The following is a 24,166-nucleotide window of genomic DNA, read 5'->3' on the forward strand; positions in this document are numbered from 1 at the left end:
GTGTGTGTGTCTGTGTGTGTGTTGGCTGGATTTGTCTCTACTCCCCCTTAATTAGTTAGCAAGCTCTGTCAATGGCAATGAGATTCTATGGTTAAACAAAATATCTTAGACAATGTTCAAATGACTATATTGCATCACTTCGACCATGTAGATTAGTTGGATATCAAAGCAATTAAAGGATGAGGAGGATGCAATTGCAGCGGTTGAAAACCGGTTGGAGTAAGACCCAGCTTACACAGGGTCCTCCAGGGATTGTCTAAGAGCCTAGCAGGCTGTCTTGCAGATGTTTGAAGGGTGAGAGGGTAATGCAAAGGACAGTGTTCATTAGTAATTGGGAGCTGTTCACCATCTCACAGTGATGACTTGAGCCTGCTGTGCTGTGGAGCTCCAGAGCAGGGATTAGAGATCAGAGCAGAGAGATCAGGTTCACCCTCAGCGGTCATGACAGTCTGTCTGTCACTGAGGGAGAGAGACGTCACTTTAGGTATTCACACCAACCACTGACCATTGGATGCCAGGTGTGTTTACAATCAATCACCCTGGGGAATAGAGGGGTGATTCACATGACTGGCTTTTTTGGTAAGTTGTCCTGGAGATGTACAACTAAACACTTAAGGGTCCAAAAGATTGGAACCACATTTGCCTTCAGATGCCAAGTCCATTTTTATAGGAGCTGACCCTAAGGTGAATGATCCCCAAGCTAGTGCATTTCTGAAAGAAAGAGCACTAACAACATACTAGAAGTTGGGCTCAGAGGGACAGAAGAATGAACACTGTTCACTGATTGCCCTTGGCACTGGGTGGTTTTCCATGCTGGTAACCTACCACAGGAAACTGCTAATGTCCACTGCATTGTGGGCATCCAGGGAAAAGCAATTTCAAATCAGTGGGAAGTTAAAAGGAGCTTGACATGTATAGAGCTTCTGCTTGCAAACTGTGTTTTTCCGGCTTCCTGGAGGAGTCTGTGCTGATTTATTTGTGCGTCTCTTGGCTGGTGTCCTCGTGATTGTGTGGATGGAATATTTGCTTGTGTTCTCCTTTACAGAGACACGAGTATGATTGAGGGGAAGGCTGGAGTTATGAGGGCAGCCTGCCATCCTAATGGAAATTCCAGAAAAATAAAGGTTTCTTCAGGTACACTCTAGATGCAGATGTCAAGTGTATTTAAATTGTTCTGGCTTAAATATGAGAAAATAGTACATCAGTTCTTGAGTGTTGGGGTGTAGACTACCTGAATACTAATTTACTGCACTGTTGGTTCTAAAACCAGAGGTTATGTCTGAATTTGTTAAGTTAATACAGAGGATCTGTTTCCCTGACTGTAATTCTTAGTGGGTAGTGTGACTTCCCTGACTGTGTATTGTGATGATGGTACAGCACTGGGGGCTGGTGGTGAGGAGCCCAATTAGGAAGTGTAATCAAAGGCCAGCTCGTTAGCGTTGCCATGTTTAATTAGTTGTGCAAGCAGCCTGGCGTTGGTGGGAGTTGGTAATCTAAGGGTTACCCATGGTGCTCTTTAACAACATGGCTGCCGGATGGTGAGAGAATCTATTAGTCATAGCACTTTCTCATTTTAGTCACGACACACACACACACACACACACACACACACACACACACACACACACACACACACACACACACACACACACACACACACACACACACACACACACACACACACACACACACACACACGCGCGCGCGCGTGCACGAGTACGCACACTCGCACACGCAGGCACACACTCTCTCTATTGTGACTCTCTGTCTCACTCGCTCTCTTTCTCACTCTGATAATACATCACATTCCTGTAAAAGTTGATTGAGTATACAGTATATACACTGATCTAACAATTGGGATTGTTATCTTGTTATTTTACAGAAGATGTGTTCATCTCTTGTTAGTAACAGGAGATTAACGTTTGCATACTTTACTACCTATTACACAGGACAATGAATCTATTCCACAGATCTACATATTACTTATATCAGTCATAATCTTTAGTTTGTTAACCCTGTGGATAAAAAATGGTGATTGCTTATTTCCCATTGGTGAGACCTTTTTTCCTCTCCTAAACTGGCTCTTGGTAATCTAGACACCATGTTTGTTTCTGCCTCAAGGTGAGCTTGTTTCTAGATAGCCTTGTGTCCCAAGGACATGAAGTTGAATACAGGGCTGAGAAATCCCAGCCTGAGCTTTCACGTATCCACTCTCACAAGAATTCCCTAGAATTAATCAACCTGTAAAATGCTGTCATTTCCTTCCTGGCTGCAATCATTATGAAGTCAAATGGCTTTGAAGTGATTTGGGTGCTAGATGCAACCTCCCAATACAATGTGACACTAAAAGATAAGCCGCTGCTCCCCCGATAAGACTTTGATTGCAATGTACCACTTGACCTGACTCTGAAAAGAAGAACAGAGCTGCATTGGTCACACTCTAGTCATACTTTGGTTTGAGAGCCATACTATTTTAGCTCATTCTACTGATTATAGAGGAAGCTCAGTCCTTTGCAGATGGAGGAATATTTCCCTCTGCCGCGCGTGGGAGTGTAAGAGAGAAGACTGGTGACACGATGTGTGGTTAGCTAATTAGTAATGCTCGTTAGTCTATTTAGAGAGCCATGATGAGAGGAAGACAGCACTAACCTCAGAGAAGAACAACCTTCACCACAACAACACCAACTGTTAGAGAGAGAAAGAGAGAGAATGTTGAGGGCTATCATTAACTGTTACACCGCTGATATGGTTTAGCTACGGTACCGTGCCACTGTATCATTGAAGAAGTGTCCTTGAGATAAACTCCCAGCTGTTCTTTATTCTCCTATTGTTGTGGAGAGGCTCTTCAGACACGAGGAGAGCTGGCAGAGTGCCTGTCCGATTTTAAATAAGTGTACTCAATAGCCACTGGGCACAGACATCAATTCAACGTCTGTTCCACGTTGGTTCAACGTCATTTCATTTCATTGAAAGTGTGTGCCCAGTGGGTAGTCACCTGTTTTGGAGAGGGGGGCTTTGCCATAGTCTACTGCATAATTCGATTCAATTTCACCCATGAAGCCCACATTCACTACAACAGCAACACCCTCAAGGACACTTCAGTTAGATAAATTTAGCCTTCCCATATTTTTCAAATCCTGCCAAATATACTCTCCTCACCTCCATGCTATGTTCCTCTCCTTCCCTTGCCCTCTCCAATCCTCTCTGCTCTGTTGCCAGGGCAATCTGTCCAAACCTAACTTACAGAGGTGGCACCCCCCTCCTGGCAGACTGATGGCTAATATTGGAATTCATTGGCGTTTGAGTGGGAGGAAAGGCTAAGTGTGAGCAGTGTTGTAAAAAGTAAACAATTGTCATACTTGAGTAAAAGTAAAGATACCTTAAGAGAAAATGACTCAAGTAAAAGTGAAAGTCACCCATTTAAAATGAAAGTACAAATCTAAACGTATTTGGTTTTAAATATACTTAAGAATAAAAAGTTAATTTAATTGCTAAGATATATTTAAGTATCAAAAGTAAAAGTATAAATCATTTCAAATTCCATATATTAAGCAAAAAAGTATGGATAGCCAGGGGCACACTCCAACACAGACATAGTTTACAAACGAAGCATGTGAGTCCACCAGATCAGAGGCAGTAGGGATGACCAGGGATGTTCTCTTGAAAAATGTATAAGTTATTTTATTCTGAAATGTAGTGAAGTAAAAGTAATCAAACATATAAATAGTAAAGTAAAGTACAGATACACCCCAAAACTACTTAAGTAGTACTTTAAAGTATTTTTTACTTAAGTACTATACACCACTGTATGCGTGCGTGTATGAGAGATGTTTGCTATGACCTGTGGTGCATTTCCCCAGGCTTTATCATTATCACAGCACAGTGTCCATTTTGATTCATTTCGGGCATGTTTGTGTTGCTGGAAAATGTCTCAGTGATGCATTAAATTACGTTTTGACACCTGCTGACTCAGGTCATTAGTCATTCACATATATCTGCTTCTGCTTGTGGCATCTGAGCTGATGTGAACTGAAACCTGAATAGATACAGTATATCATTACCTTGAGTTGCAGTCATAATACGCAGATAGAATTATAGATAATCATGGCTATTATCTAGTATTAGGTGTGTATGATCTGTATGTGGCCCGCGGGTGGTCTCCTGTGCAGCTGTCTGTTGTTGGAGTTGCTGTGACAGACAGGGCAGCACACAGGGAAAGGTACACAGAGAGGGATCAGTGTCTGACAGTGTGACAGGGGTGTGTGTATCTGTATACCCTGGTCTCAAGGATACTGAAAGGTCATTACCTCACGGATCTCTCCCTCTCCCTCTCCCTCTCCCTCTCCCTCTCCCTCTCCCTCTCCCTCTCCCTCTCCCTCTCCCTCTCCCCCCCCCATACTTTGTTAGTTCATTGTTTGCAACCTCCAACCAGTTAGCTGTGTTTTAACTGTTGTTTCTGGGCCAATCCCAACATATTTGTCCTGAACATTGTATTCCACCATTTTCACACATCCATTCGGGGCACCAGTTACCTCCAGACAGATGTCTATCCTGGGTGTGTTGGTGTTGTTAAATGTATTCTGGATGTTTAAACCTCTGACAGGTCCACTCTGTGAAGTTGTCTGAGCAGGGGGGGCAGGGGGGGGGGGGGGGGGGGGGTGAGGGCGGTTGAAGGAGGGGCCGGTACAGGTCCAGCGCATTGATTGGCCACACGAATCAGCCCGCACGGCTCACTTTTTCGATCTCCATGGATTTGTGGGCGGGTGGCGGGGCACCTTTGTGGCTTATCAAAGGCACCGATTTAGCCAGCATTGCATGTCAGGCCATTCGTCTTCCTGTAAGTGACATGTCATTCCCCGAAACCAGCAGCCTCTGCCCTCAAACATACACATGCACACTTACAAGGAAAATCACACACCCGCTGCCACTCACAAATGTATTTACACACTGCTGTATATCTGAACATAGCCTAGAGACAAACACCACAACATAAAACCTTCAACACACATAACGTGCAAACCCAGTACAGTAAATGTAATGCCATTTTTACTGTGTCCCGTCCCTACCTGTGTCTGTGCTGTAATTCCACCCACAATGTTTCCCATCACCCTCTGTCACACACCAGTTTTCCAGTACTATCATAGGGTGATGCTAGGCTGTTCTGCATTGATTTACCATCAGTCATGGCTCCTGGCTTTGTTTTGGTCTTGCAGGGAGTTGGCCCTCTCTGTCCCATCACCCTCTCTCTCTGAGGCGCTGAAATGATAAGAGTAAAATCAATAGCCAGCCTCTGGCCTCACACAACATGGCTACTCCACGCTGTATCTGTCTGTAATGTTGCACCAATTTATCAGAAAGATTCCTCCCTCCACTTGTTGGAGGGTTCTGTCTGCCCATTGGTTTAATCCTGCCTGTCATTACAGACAGACAGCAAAAATCAAATGAGTTTAATCCTGTTAGAGCAATCAAATAAAATGGACGGATCCTAAAGACTGCTTTCTCATTATTTTTTCAACCTTGTTTTCACTCGCTCTCTCCCTCTTTAACTTGGTGCTGTTTGTGCTCTTTTGCCCAAGACATATAATGACTGTCACAATCCTAGTCCTTGCTTAGTGAGGTGTACACTAGCATAGCAAGGAACATACTGTACACTAAGCAAGATGAGCACACAGTGATGGACACAGCACTAGACATGCACAATAACATTTCTGAAAGTATCTTTTCATCTATTTTCTTCTGCCTGTATTGCTGTGAATTGACCATGCACTCTTGTGCTTTTCGCAGTAGAGTTATCCCTTTACACTTGTGGGAATTGGTCTACATGGATAAGGCTACATTTAAAAGTTTCTTACAGAAGAAATATAAAAAGCATATATGCATAACTATGGTAGCGACTGAAAGGGCACAATTTGGAGATACTGGGGAAATTCTTTGACCAAAGTTGACAACAGTTCACCTGACACAAGACTGCTTGTATTTATAATTTATAATAATACTCAACATCTTTGAAAATACCTTGAGTCATCTTAATTTACAGCATTTCCCTCACTCGGAGAACAAAAAATGTAAAAAGTTGCCGAATTAGTGGGAGGGATGGGGGCAATTTCTTATCATGTGCAGTGCTCGAGTTCAGAACGGCTGTCAGTCAAAACCCATACAGTCCTGGGAAATGCAGAGCCCTGACTTCATGTATAGCATGTTACTGTACAGCCACTACGTTCCAATTTAGGCACTTATTAGTGTCCAAATCTGCCATTTTCAACCCGTATACGGGTACCAGTGTAAAGGGCTACAGAAAGGGCAGAGGGTTTTTCTACCTTAAGTCCAAACAGTTCTTTAGAGGCAGTGGTAGACCCTATGGATATGTGAGGAGAGTAATGCAACTGTATACAAAGCAGCAGACCCTGGCTTTCTTCCTCTGGCTCACAGCTCCCTCCCACCCTGTATGCGCTGACAATCTCTCAATGAGATACAGTCCCATCCAGCAAATACAGTCCTGTCACTGACCCCAAAGAGAGAGAGGCGGGAGAGAGGGAGGTGGGGAAGTTAATATCTTGCAGCTTCTTCGGATAGGATGACTGTGAGACGAGATGAGAATAAGAGGATGGAGCGTAATGATAATGAGGCTATGGTGGAAAGGGTAATGATTGTCAACGGAACAGAAGGAAGAGGCTGACAAGATATCACTCTGTCAAGGAGATAGAAGTTGGTTGAGAGAGAGTGCAATCATAGGAAGAATTAATTAGCATGTTTTTTACTGGATCAAAATGGGACTTAGGTGGTGGGCGTGGCGGGGGCGTGGCCACAGGTGTGGCCAACGGTGCGGTCGCAAACCAAAAATAATTGTTGCTGTGAACTTATGCTGTTTTAAAGCTATTTTCCTGCAATTATACACATTTTGCCATGTGGCGGAGATAACATTTTTCCATTTTAAAACAAATATCCAAAAAAGTGGTAAACAAATCAAAATATATTTTGTATGTGAGATTCTTCAAAGTAGCCACCCTTTAACTTGATGACAGCTTTGCACACTCTTGGCATTCTCTCAACCAGCTTCATGAGTTAGTCAACTTGAATGCATTTCAATAACAGATGTGCCTTCTTAAAAGTTCATGTGTGGAATTTCTTTCCTTAATGCGTTTGAGCCAATCAGTTGTGTTGTGATAAGGTAGGGGTGGTATACAGAAGATAGTCCTATTTGGTAAAAGACCAAGTCCATATTAAGGCAAGAACAGTTCAAATAAGCAAAGAGAAACGACAGTTCATCATTACTTTAAGACATGAAGGGCAGTCAATCTGGAAAATTTCAATAACTTTGAACGTTTCTTCAAGTGCAGTCACAAAAACCATCAAGCGCTGTGATGAAACTGTCTCTCATGAGGACCGCCACAGGAATGGAAGACCCAGAGTTACCTCTGCTGCAGAGGATAAGTTCATTAGAGTTACCAGCCTCAGAAATTGCAGCCCAAATAAATGCTTCACAGAGTTTAAGTAACAGACACATCTCAATATCAACTGTTCAGAGAAGATTATGTGAATCAAGCCTTCGTGGTCAAATTGCTGCAAAGAAACCACTACTAAAGCACACCAATAAGAAGAAGAGACTTGCTTGGGCCAAGAATCACGAGCAATGGACATTAGACCTGTGGAAATCTGTCCTTCGGTCTGATGAGTCGGTCTGATGAAGCATGGAGGAGGAGGTGTGATGGTGTGGGGGTGCTTTGCTGGTGACACTGTCAGTGATTTATTTAGAATTCAAGGCACACTTAACCAGCATGGCTACCACAGCATTCTGCAGCGATACGCCATCCCATCTGGTTTGCGCTTAGTGGGACTATCATTTGTTTCTCAACAAGACAATGACCCAACACACCTCCATCCAGCGTTATGGCTATTTGATCAAGACGGAGAGTGATGAAGTCCTGCATAAGTTGAACTGGCCTCCACAATCCCCTGACCTCAACCCAATTGAGATGGTTTGGGATGAGTTGGACTGCAGAGTGAAGGAAAAGCAGCCAACAAGTGCTCAGCATATGTGGGAACTCCTTCAAGACTGTTTGAAAAGCATTCCAGGTGAAGCTGGTTGAGAGAATGCCAAGTGTGTGCAAACTTGTCATCAAGTCAAAGGGTGGCTACTTTGAAGAATCTCAAATATAAAATATATGTTGATTTGTTTTTTGGTTACTACATGATTCCATATGTGTTATTTCATAGTTTTAAAGTCTTCACTATTATTCTACAATGTAGAAAATAAAAAAAATAAAAAATAACCTTGAATGAGTAGGTATGTCTAAACCTTTGACTGGTACTGTATTTGTATATTTTTTATTTGGACATGGGCGGCTCGGAAAAAAAACATGAATGAGGAGAAGATGAGGAGCCGAGGACAGCTGAGAGAATTTGAAGAGCGAGCAAGAATGAGGAGGAAGTAGTATTCTTTGCCAAAGCAATCTGAGATCTGCTGTGTGCTATAAATGCAGTACATTATGAATGATGGTGGCTGGGTGTGATGAATACTGTGTTTGTCTGTCAGGAAGTCATTGTGTCTCTTTTCATTTATACCACAGTCTTATGTATCTTATATTATATCTTGCCTTCTATCTATGCCTTCCCCATAAAACAAAAGGAAGAGGGAAATAATTTGTGAAGTTGGCCATTTTGAGAGCAGATTTATGGTTGTATGGAAAGAGCTCAGAGGGGAAACTACCTGTCTCTCATTGAATACCTCCTAATCCCAGTCAGGCTCAAGGACATCTCTCCCATCTCTCTGAGACGATCGATACCCTGCCCTTATCACTAGATACTCTATGTATATGAGATTGCAGTTCCAAATTGATTCCAATCTCCTTGGATTAACACTAAATCAATATGCGTTCCAGCACCAGGTCTCTGGTTGTCTGTGCTAGCATGCTGAGGTGAGGTCTAAGTGAGCAACATCATAGGTGGGTGGCCACCTGAAACAGTGTCCCTGGGCTTCTCTTAGTGGACAGAGGGACTTCAGGCCGAAGTGGCAGCGATGCAGGAAAGGTTGACAGAGATGTTGCATTGTAGCCTAAGGTTTGTTCTGACAGACTGAGGAAATGCTTTTCATATCACAATTGAAAATCAAAAAACACAGTCAGACGGACTAACAAATACATTTCCGAAAGTCATTTTGCATGACACAGAACTGTTCTTTTGAAAGTGAGTAGGTTTTCCTGGTTTGTGTTGTTGAAAGCTGATGGCTGCCTTGATGTGCGGTGCCTTGCTGTTGATTTTGGTGTTTACCGGCATAGTGGGAAGCAGTGGGACTGTGGCACGGTGACAAGCAGGCCTGCGGGCGGCTGCCGTCATGTTTAAGTGTGATTGATGGTCTCGTCTGCTCACTGAGAGTGCTAACGGTTAGTGCTGTTAATGAGCGCACATCAACTTAACGCACCAAGACATTCATCTGGAGAGAGAAGCGGAGAGATGTGTGTGTGTGTTTTACGTATGTGTAGTTTTACGCATGGACAAGGCTTGCTGTGATGTGTTTTAGAACCACCTGCTGGGTACCCACTGGGCACAGACGTCATTTCAACATCTAGTTTTGATTTACATTTGGTTGAGTTGTCAACTAACGCAAATTCAACATGAATTCAACAAAACATTTCACCATGTCATTGGATTTAGGTTAAAAGTTGGGTGATAAAAAGTTAATTACTTTTTGCAAATCCAATCAGTTTTCCACATTCATTCAACATCATCGCATAGATGTTTTGTTGTTGAAATGAAGTGGAGACAACATTGATTGAGTGCTTTTGAAGTGACAGGTTGACACGAAATCTGTAGCTTATTGACAGTGCCCAACAGCTAGGCCATTTTGGTAATGAATATAGGCTACAATAAAGGTATGGTAATTCACCTATTGAAGTATAAGGCTGTGAATGCAGCCGTATACACAGCTGTCCAAAATAATGCAAACTAAATGCTGATAGTAGTAGTGAAAGAGAGCGACTCTCCAGTTGGGCTGGTCTGTGACTCACTGACACCTTTCCTGGTCAGAGGAATAGAGCTACGCCACAGAGAGTTACACACAATAGGGAACTTTATTTCTAGAGGACATAAGAGATGGATCAATCAATCAATCAATCAATCAAATGTATTTGTAAAGCCCTTTTTACATCAGCTGATGTCACAAAGTGCTATACAGAAACCCAGCCTAAAACCCCAAACAGCAAGAATGCAGATGTAGAAGCACGGCGGCTAGGAAAAACTCCCCAGAGAGGCAGGAACCTAGGAAGAAACCTAGAGAGGAACCAGGTTTCTGAGGGTTTTCCAGTCCTCTTCTGGCTGAGCCGGGTGGAGATTATGAGAGTACATGGCCATTTAAGGCTAGATTGTTCTTCAAGATGTCCAAACAATCATAGATAACCAGAAGAGTCAAATAATAATAATCACAGTGGTTGTAGAGGGTGCAACAGGTCAGTACCTCAGGAGTAAATGTCAGTTAGCTTTTCATAGCCGAGCATTCAGAGGTCGAGACAGCAGGTGCGGTAGAGAGAGAGAGAGAGAGTCAAAAACATCAGGTATGGGACAAAGTAGCACATCTGGTGAACAGATCAAGGTTCCCTAGCTACAGGCAAAACAGTTTAAACTGGAACAGCAGCATTACCAGGTGGGCTGGGGACAGCCAGGAGTCATCATGCCAGGTAGTCCTGAGGCATGATCCCAGGCCTCAGGTCCTCCGGGAGGGGAGGGAGAGAGGGAGAGAGAGAGAATTAGAGGGAGCATACTTAAATTCACACAGGACACGAGATAAGGCAGGAGAATTACACCAGATATAACAGACTGACCCTAGTCCCCCAGCACATAGACTACTGCAGCATAGATACTGGAGACTGAGAGAGGGGTGGGTCGGTGGACACTGTGGCCCCTTCCGACGATACCCCCGGACAGGGCCAACCATGCAGGATATAACCCACCCACTTTGCCAAAGCACAAGCCTCCCACCACTAGAGGGATATCAACAAAGCACCAACTTACTACCTTGAGGCAAGGCTGAGTATAGCCCACGAAGATCTCCTCCACCGCACAAGCCCGAGGTGGTGCAAAACCGGACAGGAAGATAATGTCTGACTCAACCCACTCAAGTAACGCACCCCTCCTAGGGATGGCATGGAAGAGCACTAGTATGCCAGTGACTCAGCCCCCGTAACAGGATCAGAGGCAGAGAATCCCAGTGGAGAGAGGGGAGCCCGGCCATGCAGAGACAGCAAGGGCAGTTCGTCGCTCCAGTGCCTTGCCGTTCACATTCGCACTCCTGGGCAGACTACACTCAGTCATAGGACCTAAAAAAATGTAAAACTTAAAGGTCGAGACCGAGTGTTCCTCTCTCACATGGATAGGCAGATCATTCCATAAAAATGAAGCTCTATAGGAGAAAGCCCTGCCTCCAGCTGTTTGCTTAGAAATTCTAGGGACAAGAAGGAGGTCTGCTTCTTGTGACCGTAGCGTACGTGTAGGTATGTACGGTAGGACCAAAATGGGGAGATATGTAGGAGCAAGCCCATGTAATGCTTTGTAGGTTAGTGATGGCTGTTTAACAATTTAATGGCCTTGAGATAGAAGCTGTTTTTCAATCTCTCTGCATCCATATTGATGCACCTGTACTGACCTCGCCTTCTGGATGGAAGCGGGGTGAACAGGCAGTGGCTCGGGTGGTCTTTTCTGCCTTCCTGTGACATCGGGTGTTGTAGGTGACCTGGAGGGTAGGTAGTTTGCCCCCAGTGATGCGTTGTGCCCTGCGGTTATGGGCGGTGCAATTTCCGTACCAGGCGGTGATACAGCCCGACAGGATGCTTTCAATTGTGCACCTGTAAAAGTTAGTGAGGGTTTTCGGTGACAAGCCATATTTTTTCAGCCTCCTGAGGTTGAAGAGGCGATGTTGCACCTTCTTCCCCACACTGTCTGTGTGCGTGGACCATTTCAGTTTGTCAGTGATATGTACACAGAGGAACATGAATTCATCACTGCTGAAGTGAAAGCTTGTTGAATGCTGCTTTTTATGCTCAATTAGGTTGGAACAATCAGTTGATCGTTCAGGAGTGAGGGCTCTTCGATATTGCACGGTACTGTCTTTCCAAGCTAGTCGGAAGACTTACAGTTTGGTGTAGCACCATTTCCGTTCCAATTTTCTGGAAGCTTGCTTCAAGGCTTGGGTACTTTCTATATACCAGGAAGCAAATTTCTTGTGCCAAATGTTGTTTGTTTTCAGGACTCTTTGTAATCAAATGCAAATGTAATAAAAGATTGAATCAAACAATTCATGAGAGCCCATGAGCTCATGTTGCGCAACAATTCTATAGGCTATGCAATTGTGCGAGAAAACAGAGTGATGGCCTCTATTAAAAAGAGGAGGATCCCATCAGCTTTCTAAGGGCTAGGCCTACTATATTTATTTCAACTTTCTTAATTTTATGCAAATATTGAGCACATTGCTTATCTTTACAACAGGAGTATATGAAAATGAACCACAGGAAAAGCGTCCTCCATTTGCTATTTAAGTGCAGAGATGACATGTATATCACTTGTGGATGATGCCCAGCTTAAGGCAAGAAACAATGCCTTTTTTGTTCGAATCTTAGTCACACACCTCATGTAGCCTAACCCATAGGCCTAAATGTATGATAAGGTTGGTATCACAACTAAAGTGGCCAAATAATTTCTTAAAATTCAGCACATCTAAGCATATAGCCCAACGTTTGTAGAACAACTAAAGTTACATTAATAACTCTAAATTCAGCATGTAGGAGTACCTATTTATTTGTTAACCGCTCAACACAGAATAGCCGGATGTGCACACTAGAAATATCCTTTCTATTTTATTCAGCTTTGTTCAATTGTACTCTTCATACATAAAATAATATTAAATAATGCCAGCAAAATCTGGTCTGCTAAATGAATGAGTGTAGTCCAAAGCCATATGACGTAGCCAGATCAGGACCTAACAAAAGGACAATTCAGAGGATGCTATTCTGTTCTTTTGAAATAGACTACATTTTCTTCATATCATGTTTCTTTCGACCTGTCTAAAATAAATAGTGGATTTATTGTGAAGGTGTAGGCTATATTACATGGATTTTACATGACATGTAGATGTTCCAAAGGTCTGCATCAGTGGCTTGTAGGGAAGCCAGGAGATGCTAACTGCGTTTATGTTAATTAACGGTCAATTACCGTGAGACCGACAGTTATTTGCTTGACAATCACCGGCTGATGAAATTTTGTGACCGCCCTAGCCCCACTAATAGGTTGGCACGAAATCTCCTCTAACCTCTATCAGCACCATGGACAGCGCCCTATACAGTACACTAAAGCAAGTCATTTTGCCATTCCGTACCCTAAGGTTTTTGCTGAAATGGCACCACTGGCTATACCACAAATATTTTAATAAAAACCAACCAGCTAGATTGTTTCTTACCTTTTCAGAAGAGATGCAGCCTTCTTGATGCTCTGTGGAACTTCCTGAGTAATTGGTCATTCCATTCTCCCCAAAATCTTTTTGTAAGATCCACCTCAAAAGCCTTGGAAAAGTTCAGCTTTCCTCGGGTGTAGCATGCTTCTTCTGTGCTGACTGAACACATTTGTCAAAGTGGAAAATGTGTTTTCACAGCTTCAATTGGAGTCTTGACCCCGGCCTTACAAATATAATTCAAATATTACAGGCGGAGGCGTATCCCATTATTCACTTAACCTACCACAGATGAGCCTACTACTTTCTATGGAAACCCAAAGGAGTCATACCTAACAGCCCCAGTAGCATTCCATAGCCTGAACGTTGTGATGGCATAGAGCAGAGAAGATACAGATTTTGCCAACCTGTCCCTCAATCATTTGAACTTTTTTGCTATTTTTATATAGGGACATAAAACTAAAACTGAGGGGGCACAAGTTTCAACTGAAGGGGCAGTGGTGGATAAAGTACCGAATTGTCATACTTGGCTACTTTTTAAAAGTAAAGATACCTTTATAGAAAATGACTCAAGTAAAAGTGAAAATCACCCAGTAAAATATGACTTGAATAAAAGTCTAAAAGTATTTGGTTTGAAATGTACTTAAGTATCAAAAGTTACTGTAATTGCTAAAATATACTGAAGTATCAAAATCATTTCAAATTCCTTATATTATGGAGGCCAGACGGATAGCCAGGGGCAATCTCCAACAGTCAGAAATTATTTACAAATTAAACATTTGTGTTCAGTGAGTCCGCCACATCAGAGGCAGTAGGGATGACCAGGGATGTTCCCTTGATAAGTGTGTGAATTTGACAATTTTCCTGTCCTGTTATGCATTCAAAATGCAACAAGTACTTTTGGGTGTCAGGGAAAACGTATTGAGTAAAAAGTACACTATTTTCTTTGGGAATGTAGTAAAGTAAAAGTAAAAGTTGTCAGAAATATGAATAGTAAAGTACAGATACCCCATGAAACAACTTAAGTAGTACTTTAAAGTATTTTTACTTAGGTACGTTACACCACTGGTTAGGGGTTAATGACAGGAAGTATCCTGTTGACATGGAACTCTCCAAGGTTCTGAAACACAGTGACGGGCCCTTTGTTGACTTCACACACATACAGTCGTGGCTAAAAGGTTTGAGAATGACACAAATATTAATTTTCACAAAGTCTGCTGCTTCAGTGTCTTTAGATATTTTTGTCAGATGTTACTATGGAATACTGAAGTATAATTCCATAAGTGTCAAAGGCTTTTATTGACAATTACATGAAGTTGATGCAAAGAGTCAATATTTGCAGTGGTGACCCTTCTTTATCAAGACCTCTGCAATCTGCTCTGGCTGGCTATCAATTAACTTCTGGGTCACATCCTGACTGATGGCAGCCCATTCTTGCATAATCAATGCTTGGAGTTTGTCAGAATTTGTGGGTTTTTGTTTGTCCACCCGCCTCTTGAGGATTGACCACAAGTTCTCAATGGGATTAAGGTCTGGGGAGTTTCCTGGCCATGGACCCAAAATATCAATGTTTTGTTCCCCGAGCCACTTAGCTATCATGTTTGCCTTATGGCAAGGTGCTCCATCATGCTGGAAAAGGCATTGTTCGTCACGAACTGTTCCTGGATGGTTGGGAGAAGTTGCTCTCGGAGGATGTGTTGGTGCCATTCTTTATTCATGGCTGTGTTCTTAGGCAAAATTGGGAATGAGCCCTCTCCCTTGGCTGAGAAGCAACCCCACACATGAATGGTCTCAGGATACTTTACTGTTGGCATGACACAGGACTGATGGTAGCGCTCACCTTGTCTTCTCCGGACAAGCTTTTTTCTGGATGCCCCAAACAATCGGAAAGGGGATTCATCAGAGAAAATGACTTTACCCCAGTCCTCAACAGTCCAATCCCTGTACCTTTTGTAGAATATCAGTCTGTCCCTGATGTTTTTTCCTGGAGAGAAGTGGCTTCTTTGCTGCCCTTCTTGACACCAGGCCATGCTCCAAAAGTCTTTGCCTCACTGTGCGTGCAGATGCACTCACACCTGCCTGCTGCCATTCCTGAGCAAGCTCTGTACTGGTGGTGCCCCGATCCCGCAGCTGAATCAACTTTAGGAGACGGTCCCGGCGCTTGCTGGACTTTCTTGGGCGCCCTGAAGCCTTCTTCATCGCTCTCCTTGAAGTTCTTGATGATCCGATAAATGGTTGATTTAGGTGCAGTCTTACTGGCAGCAATATCCTTGCCTGTGAAGCCCTTTTTGTGCAAAGCAATGATGACGGCACGTGTTTCCTCGCAGGTAACCATGATTGACAGAGGAAGAGCAATGATTCCAAGCACCACCCTCCTTTTGAAGCTTCCAGTCTGTTATTCGAACTCAATCAGCATGACAGAGTGATCTCCAGCCTTGTCCTCGTCAACACTCACACCTGTGTTAACGAGAGAATCCCTGACATTATGTCAGCTGGTCCTTTTGTGGCAGGGCTGAAATGCAGTGGATTTCTTTTTTGAGATTCAGTTCATTTGCATGGCAAAGAGGGACTTTGCAATTAATTGCAATTCATCTGATCCCTCTTCATAACATTCTGGGGTATATGCAAATTGCCATCATACAAACTGAGGCAGCAGACTTTGTGAAAATGTATATTTGTGTCATTCTCAAAACCTTTGGCCACGACTGTACATCTGTACACTACAGCCCACTAAACAGGCATCATTGGAACCTACCTATTCTCTGATGGTGTCAGTATCTCGTGTATCCATGGCTATAAATCCCCATTAATTGATTTTGCCCTCTTAAGCACAGAGAAAGCTGCCATGCTATTGGTTAAGCACAGGGATATATACCAGGATAATGATGCAGAGCAGGATACAAGAGTGAATAACTCAATCGTACTCCCGAGCCTGATCATGAGTCACCTGAATGGCTTATTGCCCCAGGCTTGCTGAATCCCTGTGGACTCTCACACATCCTATCATCGCCTTCGCATGCAGGGATCTAGAGAATAATATAGTCTTATATTCTCATGAATCACATTTCCCTCGTATACAGAGATGGACCCCAAGCGGAAATCACACAGTGTGTGTGTGTGTGTGTGTGTGTGTGTGTGTGTGTGTGTGTGTGTGTGTGTGTGTGTGTGTGTGTGTGTGTGAGAGAGAGAGGGAGAGAAAGAGAGAGAATGTCAAGAATAGAGTGTCTGTGTTTGTATGTATTTGTAAATTCCAAATGCATTTGTGTGTGCTGTGTTTCTCCCTGTTTCCCGGTGGAAATCAGTGCATGTTGCAGGGGGATGAAGAGAAGGATGGATGAAGGCAGGGAAGAGGAATAAGGTAGAGTGAGTGTTCTGCTCTACAGATCTAGAGCAGTGCCAGGCCTGGCTCCAGACTATGATTGACACTTTAAGTGTATTCGTTCGCCAGTCGGCTGTTTGCTCTTGTGCACTGGGACCCGTGTGAGCGGCCAGCCATCTGTGCAACTTGCCGTTCTCTGTCGTCGCCTGTCGTCATGGCAATGTGCCCCCCTCTTCTAATGTATCCCATCAGCCTGGTGTACACATGGAACTGCCCCCCATACCAAGTCCTCCTCACCCCCTGTGTGTGTACCCCTCCAGCGATCCCTCTCTTAGGGCTGAGCTGAAATCCAATGAGATCCTTAATTTATATGGGTCCCCACCAGCTGGCTTCATTCGCCTGGTCTTGATTAAAGGGGTTTAGAAATTTGCCATTTGGCTGTTGATTTTGACCCACATTTAAAAAGTCTCCTGGTAGTCTGTCTCTCTGTCCGTCTGTCCGTCTGTTTGTGTGAGCCAGGGCTGGAGTTACTTTGTTGCAGGTGGTGTTCTGTACTATGTTGTGAATGCATCATCTCTACTGATTGCATACATTGTTTTACTTTTGGACGTATATCTTACTGGTATCCCACCTAGCACCTTATCGATGCAAATATTACTACTTTATTAACTTTCCAGCACTCTCATAACCTCAGACAACACTTAAATTGTACTTACTGTATACTGTATCTAATCAAACAAAACATTACTACATGGTCAAAACTTGACAGTATAAGATGGACACAGAATACACTTGTCTTTGTTGCCTCTTGTTCCTGCACGACACTCAATAGGATGGAGTGGTAGCACCCTCTTGTGGCTTGTTTTTGAACATCACCTTCATAAAAGCTTCCCTCTTCTATCAATCTACATGTTATGAACTGAACCTTGAGTGTAATACTCAACATTGGAGTTTATCACCTTGAATGGTAGCTGACCTGTGCCAGCTAAAAGCAGTAATTTGGTTCTCTCTAGCAGAGGTGGGGAAAATACCCAATGATCATATTTGAGTAAAAGAGGAAGGACTCAAGTGAAAGTGAAAAGCACCCAGAAAAATACTTCTGGAGTAAAAATCTAAAAGTATTTGGTTTTAAATATACTTAATTATCATAAGTCAATGCAATTGCTAAAATATACTTAAGTATCAAAAGTAAAAGTAAATGCTATAAACCATTTAATATTCTTTATTTTAAGCAAACCAGACAGCACAATTTTATTTTTGATATTTTATTTACGGATAGCCAGGGGCACACTCCAACACATCATTTACAAACAAAACATTTGTGTTTAGTTAGTCCTCCAGATCAGAGGCAGTAGGGATGACCAGGGATGTTCTCTTTATAAGTGAATTGGAACATTTTCCTGCATTCTAAATGTAATGTGTACTTTTGGGTGTCAGGGAAAAAGTATGGGAGTAAAAAGTTAATATTTTCTTTAGGAATGTGGTGGAGTAAAAGTCAAAGTTGTAAAAAATATAACGAGTGAAGTACAGATACCCAAAAAGTAGTACTTCAAAGTGTTTTTACTTAGTTACTTTACACTACTGCTGCAGAGGTACTCAGTCTTTTCCAGTGAGTTATTATTGATGTAGTTCTTGATGTTAGACTGTAACATCATTAATTAGTATGATTTTGGCCTGTGAGTGAGTAGCCTACAGATACAGTTGTGTATTTATGCAGTGTGCAGTAGGCCTGTAGAAGATATGCATGTTCATGTTTGACTGTGTAAGCATTTCTGTAATTGAAATGTGTGAGTCTAAACCTGGGGAATGGGTATGGCTGTGGGTGAACCAGTATATTCATGGGAATCATACTGGATCTACTGTACTGAGGACTAATAAAGCCTTTGCCGTAGTATTCTCAGAAGTAAGGAGAGTTAGTTGTGTGGTTTCCAACCACAACTGTGTGGTCGATATCGAACATCCTCACATCAGAGCCCCTTTCCATGCAGCACCACACAGCTATAAGGCAACCACTAAAGCAAACTGAAAAGCATAGCTTTTACCAAAACACAGCTTCTTTCTACTTGGTATGGTCTGTGTGTTTTACTGCACCTAGTTCTCAACCGCAGTCTACCTGTGTCAGAAGCAATCCCAGCCCATTTTACAGATGGACGTTTTTTTTTCAGCTGGTGGTTGCCATGGGAATGTTGAGGAGAATGCACCACCTCACACACTGTAAATCTCAAGGTTCACCTTAAAGTCACCCAGCCCAGCCTCCCTCTGTCTCAATAGAGCAGTATACTGGTAGCATTGTTTCCCTGGTCTTTCAGAAGCACTATAGAAATGGGAAATACATTCTGAGAGACAGTCTGTCTATGCAACAGGGAGACAATGCTACTAGTATACTGCTCTATTGAGACAGTCTCCCTGTGAACGTATTTCCCATTTCTATAGTGCTTCTGAAAGACCAAAAGTGTTTGCTTTTACAAATAGATGCTGTGATGAGATCATATTCCGATGGTGACTTCCACATTGAGATATTGAGATCGATCACACTGCTCCTTTTTCAAGATTTATAGCATTTCACAGTTATGACTTTCCTCCTGGAAGCTGCATCCTATCCAGTAAACAATTATCAAATGACAGGGGATTTGAGGTGAATTATGTGTTGCAACTAAGATGTCTTCATCATTGTCATGCACCTTATAATTATCATTTTCTTAGTGTGGAGAGAGACGAGTGAAGTCATGTTGTGCTCGCGTGGAGAGAGGAGAGAGCTTGAGAAACAGAGGGCAATAAGGTGAGGTGACGTGGGCCAATCTATAGCATGGTTTAGGATTAGGTTAAGGTTTAGGAGTTGGTTTAGGTTTAGGTTTAGGTTTAGGATTAAGTTTAGGTTTAAGTTTAGGATTAAAGGAATGCAGTTCTAATCTTGTTATTGTGTAAACCCGTGTGTCTGCTTTAAGATGATCTCTCTATAACAGTAGTGTGGAAGAATGGAGAGAATATGTTCAAAATGATCACTTTTCTTCACCTTACTCCTAATCGAATTGATATTGGCAATTTCCTTCCCCACTTTCCTCTCCATTTTTTTGCATTCCTTTTGTTTTGTCTTTTCTAGTGTTGATGGGGAGGTTAGTATGAGAAACTGGAGCTGACAGAGATCATATCCTGCACTGCTGGGACATAGGCTTAGCTTGAAATGAACAAGTCACACCTTGGCTTTCAGGGCTGATAAAGTTAGATGGTGGCAATTACTTCAATTATTCAGTTACAGTATATTTGCATAACTAGGCACACACTTCTGTTGGAAAAACCTCAGCCCATGTCATCCCTTTAAGTATTAGGCTTGAGATCTGGGCAGAGCCCTCGGATAACGAGTCAAGGATAACACTACTGTAAGAACTCAGATACGTAATAGATGGATATAAGAGGAAACTCTCAGTCGTGAGGTGAAAAGGATTAGTGTCAGCTCTATCTTCACCATATAACAGAAACCTCTCCCATTGTCTACTATCAGAGGAGTAATGTTTGGTCCTGATGACTGTCTTGGTGCTGGTCTAGGGGAAGGTAAGGTGCCAACAACATTCACAGCCTGATGTGATCAGTCATCCTTTAAAAACGACTCGATCTAATACAAATGTGTCCTGAATCCTCTTATCTGGAAAAATAATGTTAAAATTAAAGTATTGAAGGGTAACTCTCAATTTCCTTGAGCTAAATCAAGACAATACCGCGGTACTTATTGTTGGAGTCACAACACAGAGAGAGAATCTGGCCGCACATTTTAATTCATTGGCAATAAAGATAAAACACCAGGTAAAAACCTAAGTGCTATTTTAGATTCTGAACTCTATTTCGAATCACACATTAGGAATGTGACCAAAATAGCTTTTTACCACCATAGGAACATTGCCAAGTTGTAGCCATTTCTCTCTCAGGCTGATACAGAGAGACTCATCCATGCTTTTATTATAAGCAGGCTTTACTGCTGTAATGCTCTCCTGTCTGGTCTACCCAAGAAAGCCATTGGTCAACTGCAAAACATACAGAATGCTGCAGCACGGGTACTGATCAAGACCAGACGGAGAGCACGATTTACATCAGGTTTAAGGTCTCTGGTCTGACTGCCTGTGCGTTTTAGAATATTTGTTTTATATTCTTCTATTGGCTTTTAAACCACGATTGTGCACCCGAATACATGTCTGACAAGCTTTTAAGTTGTGTATCCAGTAGGTCCCTCAGGTCCTCTGGCACTGGCCTTTAAACTATCCAAAAGCCTTGGACCAAGAGGCATGGAGAGGTAGCCTTTCGTTATTATGCTCCCAGCCTCTGGAATAGCCTGCCAGAGAACCTGAGGGGGGCCGAAACCGTGGACATATTTAAAATATCTTAAAACATATTTTTAACTTAGCTTTTCCTCGGGGTGCTTTTTAGTTGTTCAGTTTGTGTCATTCTTTAGTTTTTTATCTTATATTGTGTAGTAAATATAGAGATGTTTATTTTCAGTGTTTGAATTCTTTTTTCATGTGAAGCACATTGCGTTGCATTCCATGTCCGAAATGTTCTCTATAAATGAAGCTTTGATTTGAAAAAGACTAATGGTACAGTGTGGAAGACTGACTTTCATTGAGGTCTTCGTCCTTGTCAGCTATTAGTGCTCTCAGACATTTCTATGTCATGGATTTGCTGCCAACCTTCAGAGGATCTTGCCCAATAAAACCAGCTCATGAAAAGGTGTCGGCCCAATTGAACGTTGTGGAGGATATTGTCCACATTATGAGAGGTTGTGTTGGGCTAGCCATACGCCATGCACTCAATCTTCACCAGTTTGCTCAGTTTGGTCAGATCATTTCCATGCCACTCACTGGATGCATTGCTGAGAAATCCGTCAATTTCTCCTTTGTGACAGTATGACGTAAAATACCCAATATAAACAGCAAGGGGAAATAGAGGAACTTGGATCCTGTTCTAGGAAATCATGGGCCAACATATTCCTTCAGTACCCTCTAGTTCAGCCACAGAGTCAGGTCAGTATTTCTCAGAATTACACACCACCTCAAAGTCCAATCAGAGGACAAAACATGAGGGAATCCAATAACAACACGTTGCAATACTACAGCATCATAACCCCTACTGAAAGTTCTACCACAACTACTAAGAAATAATAGAGTGAAAATAATCACAGTTTCCTAAGCCACAGACTGTTCGCTCTGTTACCATCTGGCAAGCGGTGTCGGCGCATCAGGTTTGAGACAGCTTCTGCAACCAGGCCATCAGTCTGCTGAAGAGCTAACCTTAGCTGTCTCCCTGAGCAGACCTGCACCTTAGAGACTATTTGCAACGTAGATACTAGCTGCACCTGAAGACTTTTGAACTGACTCTCCATGCATCCAGCCGGTACACACAAGCACACACACACAACCACCCATAAACACGCACACACAAGCACATGCCCACAGACTCACACTCCCTCTCTCTCTCACACATGCGCGCGCACACACACACACACACACACACACACACACACACACACACACACACACACACACACACACACACACACACACACACACACACACACACACACACACACACACACACACACACACACACACACACACACACACACACACACACACACACACACACACACACACACACACACACACAGTGCCTTTAGAAAGTATTCACACCCCTTGCCTTTTCTACATTTAGTAGTTTTACAGCCTGAATAAAGAAAGTATTACATTTAGATTTTGTGTCACTGGCCTACATGCAATACCCCATATGTCAAAGTTAAATGATGTTTTAAGAAACAAAACAACAACAAAAATATAATATGTCTTGAGTCAATAAGTATTCAACCCCTTTGTTATCGCAAGTCAGATAATACGTTGCATGGACTCACTCTGTGTGTAATAATGGTGTTTAACATGATTTTTGAATGACTACCTCATCTCTGTACACCACATAAAACAATTTTATGTAAGGTCCCTCAGTCGAGCAGTGAATTTCAAACACAGATTCAAACACAAAAATCAGGGAGGTTTTCCAATGCCTCGCAAAGAAGAGAACCTAGTGCTAGATGGGTAAAGAAATTGGATATTGAATATCTCTTTGAGCATGGTGAAGTCATTAATTACACTTTGGATGTTGTATCAATACACCCAATCACTACAAAGATACAGGCGTTCTTCCTAACTCAGTTGTCGGAGAGGAAGGAAACCGGTCAAGGATTTCATCACGAGGCCAATGGTGACTTTAAAACAGTTACAGAGTTTAATGTCTGTGATAGGAGAAAACTGAGGATGGATCAACAACATTGTAGTTACTCCACAATACTAACATAAATGACAGTGTGAATAGAAGGAAGCCTGTACAGAATAAAAAATATTCCAAAACATGCATCATGTTAGCAATAAGGCACGAAAGTAAAACTGCACTAAATATAGCAAAGAAATTAGCTGTATGTCCTAAATACAAAGCTTTGTAGAGTACCTCTCTTCATATTTTCAAGCATGGTGGTGGCTGCATCATGTTATGGGTATGCTTGTCATTGGAAAGGGAGTTTTTTTTGTATATAAAAAGAAACAGAATAGAGCTAAGCACAGGCAAAATCCTAGAAAAAAACCTGGTTCAGTGTGCTTTCCAACATACACTGGGAAATAAATTCACCTTTCAGCAGGACAATAACCTAAAACATAAGGCCAAATATACACTGTAGTTGCTTACCAAGACGACATTGTATTCGGTGCATGTGACAAATACAAGTTGATGTGATTGTAATATATATTGACACTCTAACACTTTCTATTTGTAAATACAATCATACTTGACAGAGAACATGCATACTCTATATTGTATATCCTATTGTGTACATATCAGGCTATTAGTAGTCCCTCTTCTATTATTGCTGCTTTTTTAAATACATTTTCTATTTGACTTCTTCTTATTGATTATTGTACTTTAACGTTGAGGGAGCTAGCACGCAAGCATTTCACTGCACCTTTTATACCTGCTGTAAACTGTGTACGTGACGAATACAATTTGACTTGATTTGAATGAAAATAGAGTTTTGAGGATTGGCTTGAACTGGATGCTGTCAGGTACGGCTGTTCTGTTGAAACGCCATTATGATGGCATTACTGCTGTATACACTCACCAGTTTATTAGGTATCATTCAAGAAAATGGATCACTCCTGCAGACAGTGAGTCACATGGCAGTGGCTTGCTATATAAAGCAGGCAGACAGGCATTGAGGCATTCAGTTACTGTTCGATTGAACGTTAGAATGGGCAAAACGAGTGACCTAAGCGACTTTGAGCATGGTATGATTGTCAGTGCCAGGTGTGCAGGGCTTTTCACGCGCAACAGTAAAAACATCCAGTCAGCGGCAGTCCTGTGGGCGAAAGCGCGTTGATGAGAGAGATTGA

At 42.4% G+C, this 24,166-nt stretch overlaps 1 protein-coding gene across 1 annotated transcript in view; it reads left to right on the plus strand.

The window, feature by feature from the left end:
• The window catches only part of LOC129868827 (roundabout homolog 1-like), a 233,498-nt gene that overhangs the window by 16,360 nt on the left and 192,972 nt on the right, over window positions 1-24,166 (plus strand). The gene's annotated exons all lie outside the window — the stretch shown is intronic.

The sequence above is a fragment of the Salvelinus fontinalis genome, chromosome 13 (genome assembly GCF_029448725.1).
Source record: "Salvelinus fontinalis isolate EN_2023a chromosome 13, ASM2944872v1, whole genome shotgun sequence".
Taxonomy (NCBI): Eukaryota; Metazoa; Chordata; class Actinopteri; order Salmoniformes; family Salmonidae; genus Salvelinus; species Salvelinus fontinalis.